General features: G+C 39.1%; 1 long non-coding RNA gene across 1 annotated transcript; it reads left to right on the forward strand.

Moving 5' to 3' along the window:
- The first annotated feature begins 1,291 nt into the window (after positions 1–1,291).
- On the forward strand, positions 1,292–3,745 carry LOC128784693 (uncharacterized). The gene is made up of 4 exons (XR_008429581.1): positions 1,292–1,394; positions 1,472–1,562; positions 2,689–2,758; positions 3,567–3,745. It is a non-coding gene; the product is annotated as an uncharacterized LOC128784693 (long non-coding RNA).
- The last annotated feature ends 5,345 nt before the right edge of the window (positions 3,746–9,090 follow it).

Here is a 9,090-nt window from a genome sequence, read left to right on the forward strand (position 1 = left end):
CAAGATAAAAACCAAGGTGTTGATGGAGTACTGAAGCATCCCTCCCCTGCTGTGGGACATATGTGCAAGGAGACCCATCCAGGTTTTTCCAAAGTGCTCTGTAAATAAACAGGGCAGGAAGAATTGTTTTACAGGCATGGAAATTGCACAAGTTACCTTTTTTCTTTTCCCCTATAGAATCATAAAAAGGCTTGGGTTGGAAGGTATTTAAAGATCATCCAGTTCCAGCCCCCCTGCTGGTGGTACGAATGCCATCCACTAGATCAGATTGTCCCATTCAACCTGGCCTTGAACATTTCATATGCTTTCATCTTCCGTGCTTTTGTGTGTATAATACAATTAATGCTAGGATCACCTGAATGGGAGGCAAATTATGCATCCAAGGAGAAAAGGAGAGACTGAGACAAACTAGTTCTGCTTCGATTTGTTTCTTGATCCCAAGAAGAGAGAAGATGAAGTGCAATCCCTATTCTTATATGGCCACCATGGTCTTTTTACTGCCACAAAAGCAAGGAAAAAAATAATGCAGGAAATTCCTGTGCTCCAGTATATGGTTAACTCACAACTTTCAGGAATGAATTAGCCTGCTAATGTCAAAATATCTGCTAAGTCAGTTAGAGCAAGGCAGCAAGGCTCTTGCTTTTGTACTTATTATGCTTATCTCAATTGCTATTCACAGTCTGAAGCCTCACTTCCCTGCCATTTTATACTGATCACTGTGCTAGACTGAGGAAAAGCTTATGACCATATGGTAGCATTTGGCTGCTCACCCATTCTCAGAATTTCACCCAGTTCTCATTGACTTTCAATGGCATCTGGATGACTAATTGCCACAGGCATCTCTCAAAGCCTCAGCTACAGCACCCCAAAGTATGCAGGCTACTTTCAAGTCTAACCACACAAAACAGCAGGTTCCTGCCTCCAGGCGCTTGCACCTACTCTTAGGTGTTTATCCCTAAGTAGTAAAGATGAGTCAAGCAAGGCAGAGGGGTTATGGCAAGTCTCAGGCCACAATGTGTAGCTGGAAGTTTTAGGAAGAGCTGGGCTAGTTCAATGAACATTATAATCACCCTTACAGTGACCATCACCAGATGTAGCAGGAAAGGTGCTGAGCAGCCTCTGCCTTGAGCTGCAGGATTTATTTCGTGCTCTGCCACTGATGTCCAGTAGAGCCTCTGCCAGGTTATTTAACCCCTGTGCCATTTTTCTCTATTAGGTCACAAAGTGTTGAGAACAGGACACTGTTGAGAACAGTCTTCCATGGTCCATGCACAAAGGAGTTTGTCTTGGAGACTGGCATTGGTTGGAATCTGAGCTGGAAAAACTCTGGGAGAAATAATAGCAGCAAGTATTTCTGTGTACTCAAAAGAATTGTGTGGACCCATCTGCACAGTGTGAGCTAACAGTACCCAGGTAAACTGACCTGAAAGTGGCTGCACTTGGTTTTGTCAAGGCTTTTTTTCCTTCACAGCCCCCCAGTTTCTGCAGGGCAAAGGAAATCCTTTTGAACAAGATGATTCAGAACAGAGGAAAACAACATGTCATGTAAACAACTATGTGAGGTAGGAAAAAAGTTAAAAACAAACTTCTTCTATCCTAAAAAACAGCAAGACCATTGCAGAGATCAGAATGGCCAGGGCTGTAAAAAGCTTCTAAGAATGTATATGCTGCTGTTGAATTGCTTTGCCCTTGTCTCCAGAGCTTCTCAGGGAATTGTATTCAATCTCAACTTTTATGAAGACGAGCCCAATGAAGATTTGGTCTGCAGCATTTCTCGCTGTAGTCTGAAATGTTGCTCAGGATGTCTTTAAAGATTTAAAAGGAATTTAGCTTTAGTGTTGTTTGTGTGTGATTATTGTTGGTTTTTTTTCCAAACCACAGAATTGCTGAGAGGTTTTATACCTTTTCTATTTTCTCCCTTCAAAGATTACGGATAGACTCATCACCTAATTATTTTGTTTCCATCTTGTAAACAAGATCTGGGGAATAAGATAGCAAAGAACATATTTCTGCTTGTATCTTACAACATGCCTACACTGAAAGAAATTACACATAACAAAATTTCATTCCAATTTCCTGTAACATGGCACCCTGTAAAATGGGAAATAAAAGAGACGTGTTAGACACGATCTGTTCTGTGTAGTTCTACCCTGCTCCAAAGGAGTGCTAAATGGAAAGTTTCAGTTTCAATAAACCTTTATTGACATATTTAGTAATATTAATAAATTATTCAAATAGAGAAAGAACAAAAGTTCCCATGAAGACATACACAGATGTTATTTAAGCAGCCCTTGCCTGGAATATAAGAAAGCCAGGTTTCTCACTTCTGGAAATCTGAAAAATAAGTTGACTGTGAAGCACAAAAAAAAGGTTCTTCAATTGCTTTTTTACTTAATTAATTTTTTTTTTCCAAATTCACTCAATACCAAAGAAAGTAAATGCTTAAATTGTCATTTTTACAATTAGGTTTTAAAAATTTTTTCTTGCAGTGTAATTTTAGTTGACTGTGCTCCTTCAAAAACGGCTGGAATAATGGCCTACCTGCATGCATGTTCAAAACATAATATATAACATGCAGTATACCACATATAGTATGTTATATACATAATCTGTTGTATAAATAAATAAAAATTAAAATATGAAATTAAACAATAAGCATCTGCAATATTTTCCCTATTCATTTCATAGTCTGGAAGCCATCTCATGAGCTTGAGAGAACCTATGTTGAGATCATGGGTTGAAGACATATATTCCTAAGGTAAATATTGCTACTCCTCAAATACATAGTTCCTGGACTGTCTAAAGAGATTGATGATAACACTCTGTGGTTATCAGTGCAAAGATATGAATATTCAGAATTTAAAAAATGCTTCCCATAATCAAATGTTAAATAAAGCATTACCATAGACAAAGTTATAGTTTCTACTATGTCAGGTTGTATATGTCATGAAAAGTGGGGGATATAAGTAAAACCTCCCTCATTAGACCTGCAGCCTGAGGATGGGAGGGGTATAAGCACCACCACGTGTTTCCTGAGATATACAAAACTAGAAAATGCGTGAGTTACACAAATCAAGGCAAGTCTGTGAAGTACTATTTATTATTTCGGTTTTCCTTAGTAAATATTCTCCCTTAAATGTCTGGCTTCCAATAGGAAAATGCAAATGGGGGCATTTGCCCTTGATGCTTCAGACTTGCATACAAGAGAGTGCCTGAGTCCTGATTTGGCAAGAAAGAAATGGTCATCCTGATTTCAAAGGAAATCTCTTGATATTGGGGCAACTTTAAGGTCTTAAAGATATCCATGGGATTCCAGCACACATTTAATCATGTGCCTATGCATTATTTCTGAAGTGGGCCTAACAGCATAACTGAAGCTTTCTGAAAGTCTCCAGTCCTTACAGACCTCAGGCTGTGCTTTTCCATTATCTCACCATTTTCTCTTGAGATTTTGGCAGTAATCTGTGTGCATTAATGCTTACTTTGAGCAGGATGAGAGATCTCCCACTTTGGAAATGCTATGCGTTTGCAGTGCCCAGCTGTGCTCATGATTTCTGCTCTCCCAGTTTTCCCTCTACAGAGAGGATGTGGAGGCATCAGGGTTCATGGGGAGCCTCCCCTCTGAAGTCCACAAGCATCTCCACCTCCATGGAACTCAAATCCACACAGAAGCCAACCACCTTTGCCTTTTCTTTATATAAAGTCTATAGAAGTAATGGATTTCTGAATAAATGGTGTTCCTCTAGCTTTCCCTCCAACAATTCCTTTTTGCTTATAAATTTTAGGCTTAGATTCAATTTCATTAAATGCACAGATGAGCTGCTGAACTCTAATGAAGACTGAGAATGGAAATATAATTCCATGCTTTTACTGGTCATTTCACCCAAAGGTGATGTCTTTCAAGGCTGAAAGGAATTTATCAAAGAAAAAGGTGATGGGGGAAGTCAGCCTCTTCTCACTGCCTGCTGCCAGTTCAGGGAGAAGTGAAATGAGCTGTCAGAGCTCAAAGGGAATGTGAGAGGGAGACATGCCTGTAGTTCACTGTGCACCTTCTCCCTAGAGCCTCAGAAGGACATTTTGATGGTGCAGTAATCAGAAAGATGAATTCTCGGGTGCTCAGAACACACCAGCAAAAGGCAAAGCCCTCCCTTTGCTGCCAAACCCTTATGTGAGCGGAGTTCATACAATGATAAATCTTACAGAACCCCATGTGCGCAAAAGGGAACCAACCCCAACATCATTCTCACTGATGCTGGATAATCTCCTGCCCCATGGCAGGGTCTGAGTGTAGCACAGGACCTTCATTGACATGAGTAATTAAATTAATAATGAATTTCTTGCCATAAAGGCCACCAACCTATGTCAACCCAGATCCCAAGGCTGCAATTTATATTGTCCTTGCTGCTCTGAAGACTCTCTCCTTGGCCCAGAAGACAGGTCCCCTGCTCCTCAAGGCAACCTTTCTTGATTGTTTAACATCCCTTGTTCACCAGCAGCAAGCTTCAATGATAAAATAAAATTAATAAAATCAGAATCACAGCATGGTTCAGGTTGGAAAGGATTTTAAAGATCATCTCTTTCCAACCTCCCTGCCATGGACAGGGACCCTTTTAGCAGTAGAAGCATTAAGGGTAAATCTGATCACTTGTAAATGTACTAAAGGAGTATTTCAGAGTAAAGTGCATTTCAGTCCCAAAGAAGCAAGGAAGCATGTATTTATGCTTTAAAATCAAGGGAAATAAGGATAGCAGGTTAAAATGCTTCTGTAAGATAGAAAAGCTAGAAGGAATTATTTTTTTTTTTCCCAGGAAATCACTACTTGAAAATTTCACGGACAACACAGCCACTTGAATAATGAAAAAAGCAGAGTGGTTTAAAAGCAGTGAAATTGCCCTCTCCTCAGCTTTCTTTTAATCTTTTGTGGCCCTACAAAGAGCCTTAGAAGAGGCAGCCCTGTGACATGATAATCCAGCCTCCTCCAGCAGCTGAGCTTAATCAGTCAGTAAGACCTGAAGCCACTATGTTACATTTTCAAGCAGGAGCCTCAAATTCACTTTTTCATGGCTAAACAGTTGTTGGTTTTACATCTGCTAAATTAAATTATAGAAAAAATCCCAAACAAAGCAAACACTAACCACAAACAACTTAAAGGACTAAATCCACATTGCTAATAGTTCGTTAATTGCTAACCTGAAGGTCCATAGCAATCCTGATTGTCACTCAAGTTATTTTATACAGGCATTTTGATTTTGAAATTGTAATGGTGCTGAATTAGCAAATGGATTGAGAATGGCAGAAGAGTTTTCTGTGTCAGGGGGCCCTCCATTATTAATTATAACTCTTGGGATTGCAAAACATTTACCAAAAATTAATTTCTCATCACTCAGAACACCCTAGGAAGTAATAAGATGATTGTGTTTCACAGAAATTAAAACCACAGCCTTAACAAACCCGATGGCTTCTGTGTATCCTGCTGCAAGGTCCACTACAGCATTAAGACCAGGAAAGCTGATTTTAATAGAAATTTATAGACACATATTTTTCCATGGGGCTGTGTCCTGTAATTAGTTACTGGTGTGTCTAGAAACAAGCAGACTCCAGCTAGAGTTGCACTTTCAGCTCTCTCCTGAGATTCCACACTTCTCTTTTGCAAGTGGGGAGCCCTTCCTGAGCCCCCCTGGCTTAGAATGTTCAGAGGGTCACCTTCACTGCAGAACCCAACAACCTTTGGGACTGTTATTTGGCTGAGAAGGGGTAGCAGGGGCATTGACAAAAAGAGAAAGAGAATCATGGAGTCATTTAGGTTGGAAAAGATTTATGAAGTTCAACAATTATGATCAAAAGATCATGAAGTTCAACAATTAACCCCACACTGCCAAGTCCACCAGTAAACCATGCCCCTGAGTGCCACATTACTCATGCAAAGACAGTGAGATTACATGAACTTTATTCTTTAAAAAAAGAAGCCTAAACCCAGATTCTTTTGCTTCTTATCTGTGCATTGCTCAAATCTTGGTAATTCTTATTTTTCTATTTTTTCCTAGTGCAACCAGATAGACTATAAAACTAGAGTCTGTTCCTTGGCAGAGAACTCAAGTGATTGGGAAAGCCTGTGACTGGTTAGACTTCCCTGCAACAGCAGGGATTTAATGTATTTCTCCCTTGCTGTACAGTTCGAAAGAACTGAAATAAGCTTTAAACACTTTTGCTTTTTTTCTTAATCAAATGGTACTAAAGAAATCAGGACAAAACATGCACAGTTAGAAACTAATTTTCCTTTAAGGAATAAAAAAATAAACAAGTTGAGCATCCACCTTCAAAGAACCAGCTTGACATTACTTGAAATTATATTGCAGAGAGTGGAAGCAAATTCTGACATTAGTTTTTTTTTAGATACATTGAATATTTGGTCATCTTCTTGTTCATGCCTTACAAAGATGAAGGGACTCCGGTGGCACCAAGCCAGCTATACACACTAAAAAAGCATCCAAGCAGCCATGTTATTACTTAATTATCTAGGATTAGAGAATATCACCCCACTATCAAGATATACTTTTGGTCAGCCTGATATAGATGGAAAAATAGGTTTCCATATGTTAAGGGTTGACCTGAAGCTCCTCAGAATTAGATCATAATTATTAGAAAATATTTCTTTTTCAAAAGAGTTGTCAAGCGCTGGAACAGACTGCCCAGAGAAGCGGTGGAGTTACCACCTCTGGAGATTTTTAAAAGATGGGTGGATGTGGCATTTTAGGATATGGTTTAGTGGTGGACTTGGCAGTGTTGAGTTAATGGTTGGACTTGATGGTCTTAGAGCTTTTTTCCAACCTAAATCTTTTGTGATGATTCTAGGATATTTACAGGGTTAAAAGTCTCTGGAGAAGCCAACAGCTGACAAATATATTAGCTTAACTCAATTTCCCTCCTGACTGTGCAAAAAAGGAGCTACACCAGCATGCCCAAAATGGGAATCAGTTACTCCTCCTTGTCATGCTGCTAAATATTCAAGTCCTGTTGGTGCATCTCCTCCTGTTTGGCTCCAGTTTTCTTGCAGGTTAGCAAGGAAATCAGATGCAAATCACATAGGTGATTCCTCAGCAGGAGGACAGAGCTGTGGCTGCCAAGGAGGAGGCAGGCTGCCTTTGTGGTTTCTCGGAGTCACATAGCACTAAGCCACACAGCTCCCATTGACTTTCAAATGGGAAATATGTAGATGCAAATAAGAGCTATGGAAATGTAGCCTTTCACCGTATCATTAGTTTTTTGTTTCCATATGACAGAAACTCATGATTTCTTTTTTTTCTTTTGAATATTTAAGCTGTGCCAGTGCTTTTTTCTTTTTTTTTTTTTTTTTTTTTTTTTTTTTTGCTTCTTTTAGTGAACGTGAAATAAGGAACCCCAACAGTTTGGCATGGCAGCATAAAGAAGCTAACATAGCTGAAGAACATTGTGAAGGGTCTATTTTGCATATAATCTCATGTAATTGCAACGTATGTAGACTCCTTATAGTACAGGAATATGGAGGTGGTCACCTGGGTTGTATTCCTCTCTGCTGGACAAATCAATTAGTCTATAGGCATCATCTTTAAAGTAGAAATAATACTTTCATCACTTGAAAGTTTTAAGCCTTTTTCAAGGCTTAAGGAGTGCTCTTATATTTTTGGATTCAGTATAACATACAATCTAGGCCATATACCAATATCAGCAAGCTTGAGACTATTATAGTTGCTTCACTCACACCATCCCACTAAACATCTTTTATTGCCACTTTTGTCTATGGTTTAAGACTGGGCTACATGGGACACAGTCAGCAAGATTTTCTGTCCTCGTGTTAACACCAAAGAAAACTAGAAATTAACTCCACTAAATGCAAGGCTCCATCCAGTTTCAAACTGAAACTGAGCTGCAGCAATACCTTATGCAATCCTGAACCTTTAGATTTAGCAGAATCCTTCACCTGATGGTTTGATTTATCTTGCTCCAGCCAGCAAAGCAGTTGAACTACTTAGTAATTCTGCTGAAATTACTGCTGAAAAGCACAGGCAGGTGTGTCTGTCTGAATCATGTCCTTATCACAAGAAATTCAGGGGCTACTAGATGATCTGACTAAAGAGCTAAGAGGGATCATTTCTCTTAACTAAGTTTTCTCAGAGGGAAATGGCCATTTGCATATTTTACCAGAAATATCAGGCTTTTATTAGTTATAAGGAAGCATAATGGTATCTGCCTATATATTATCCATCCATCAGTACCTATCTATACCTTATTTTACTATTCAGGACTAGAGGCTTTGTTGAAGCCTCTACCCTTGTGCAGAATGAGAAATTACTGGATTCATCCTTTTCAAAAATTAATTGACAATAAACCATGAACAATTTCACCAAAATCAATGAAATTTCATATTTTTTTGATGTAAAACTGGTGGGGAGAGACAAGAGGCCCCTTGATTCTAATAGTTCTGTCTTTAAAACACTCAGTCCAAGGGCCTTCACTATACAGTCCCTCTCTACTACGGACTGCATTCCAACAGGAATCTGGCACATAGTGTTTACAAAGAGTGGGGCTAAACTGTTTTGTTGGGGTTTGTTTGTTTGTTTGTTTGTTTGTTTTTTAATGGAGCAGAGCTGAATACTAATATACTGGCACAGGCTGCCCAGGGAAGTAGTTGATTCACCAGCCTTGGAGAGGTTTAAAAGACATGTAGATGCGGTGCTTAGATTTAGTGGTGGGATGACACGTTTAGTGTTAGGTCAATGTCGGACTGGATGATCTTAGAGATCTTTTCCAACCCAAATGATTCTATGGTTTTAAATGCAGCACATAACACAATCTTCCCAATAGATATCTATGAATCAGAGAATAAAGGATGATCAGCTGCTTCATGAGTAGGACAGCTTGAAAACAAAAGTAATTTACTACACACACTCTCCAAGTTTACAGAAGAATTTGAGTTGAGTTTGATGATTTGTCAATAACTCATAGTAGAGCTAAAACTTTGGAAAAACAGGTGGGTGAAACAGTTTGCAAAGAAAACAGACAATTTTGTAACAGTCTGAACCATTATCTAACCTGTCTCTTTGAAAGGCTTGG

This window comes from Vidua chalybeata, chromosome 2, assembly GCF_026979565.1.
Source record: "Vidua chalybeata isolate OUT-0048 chromosome 2, bVidCha1 merged haplotype, whole genome shotgun sequence".
NCBI classification, from domain to species: Eukaryota; Metazoa; Chordata; class Aves; order Passeriformes; family Viduidae; genus Vidua; species Vidua chalybeata.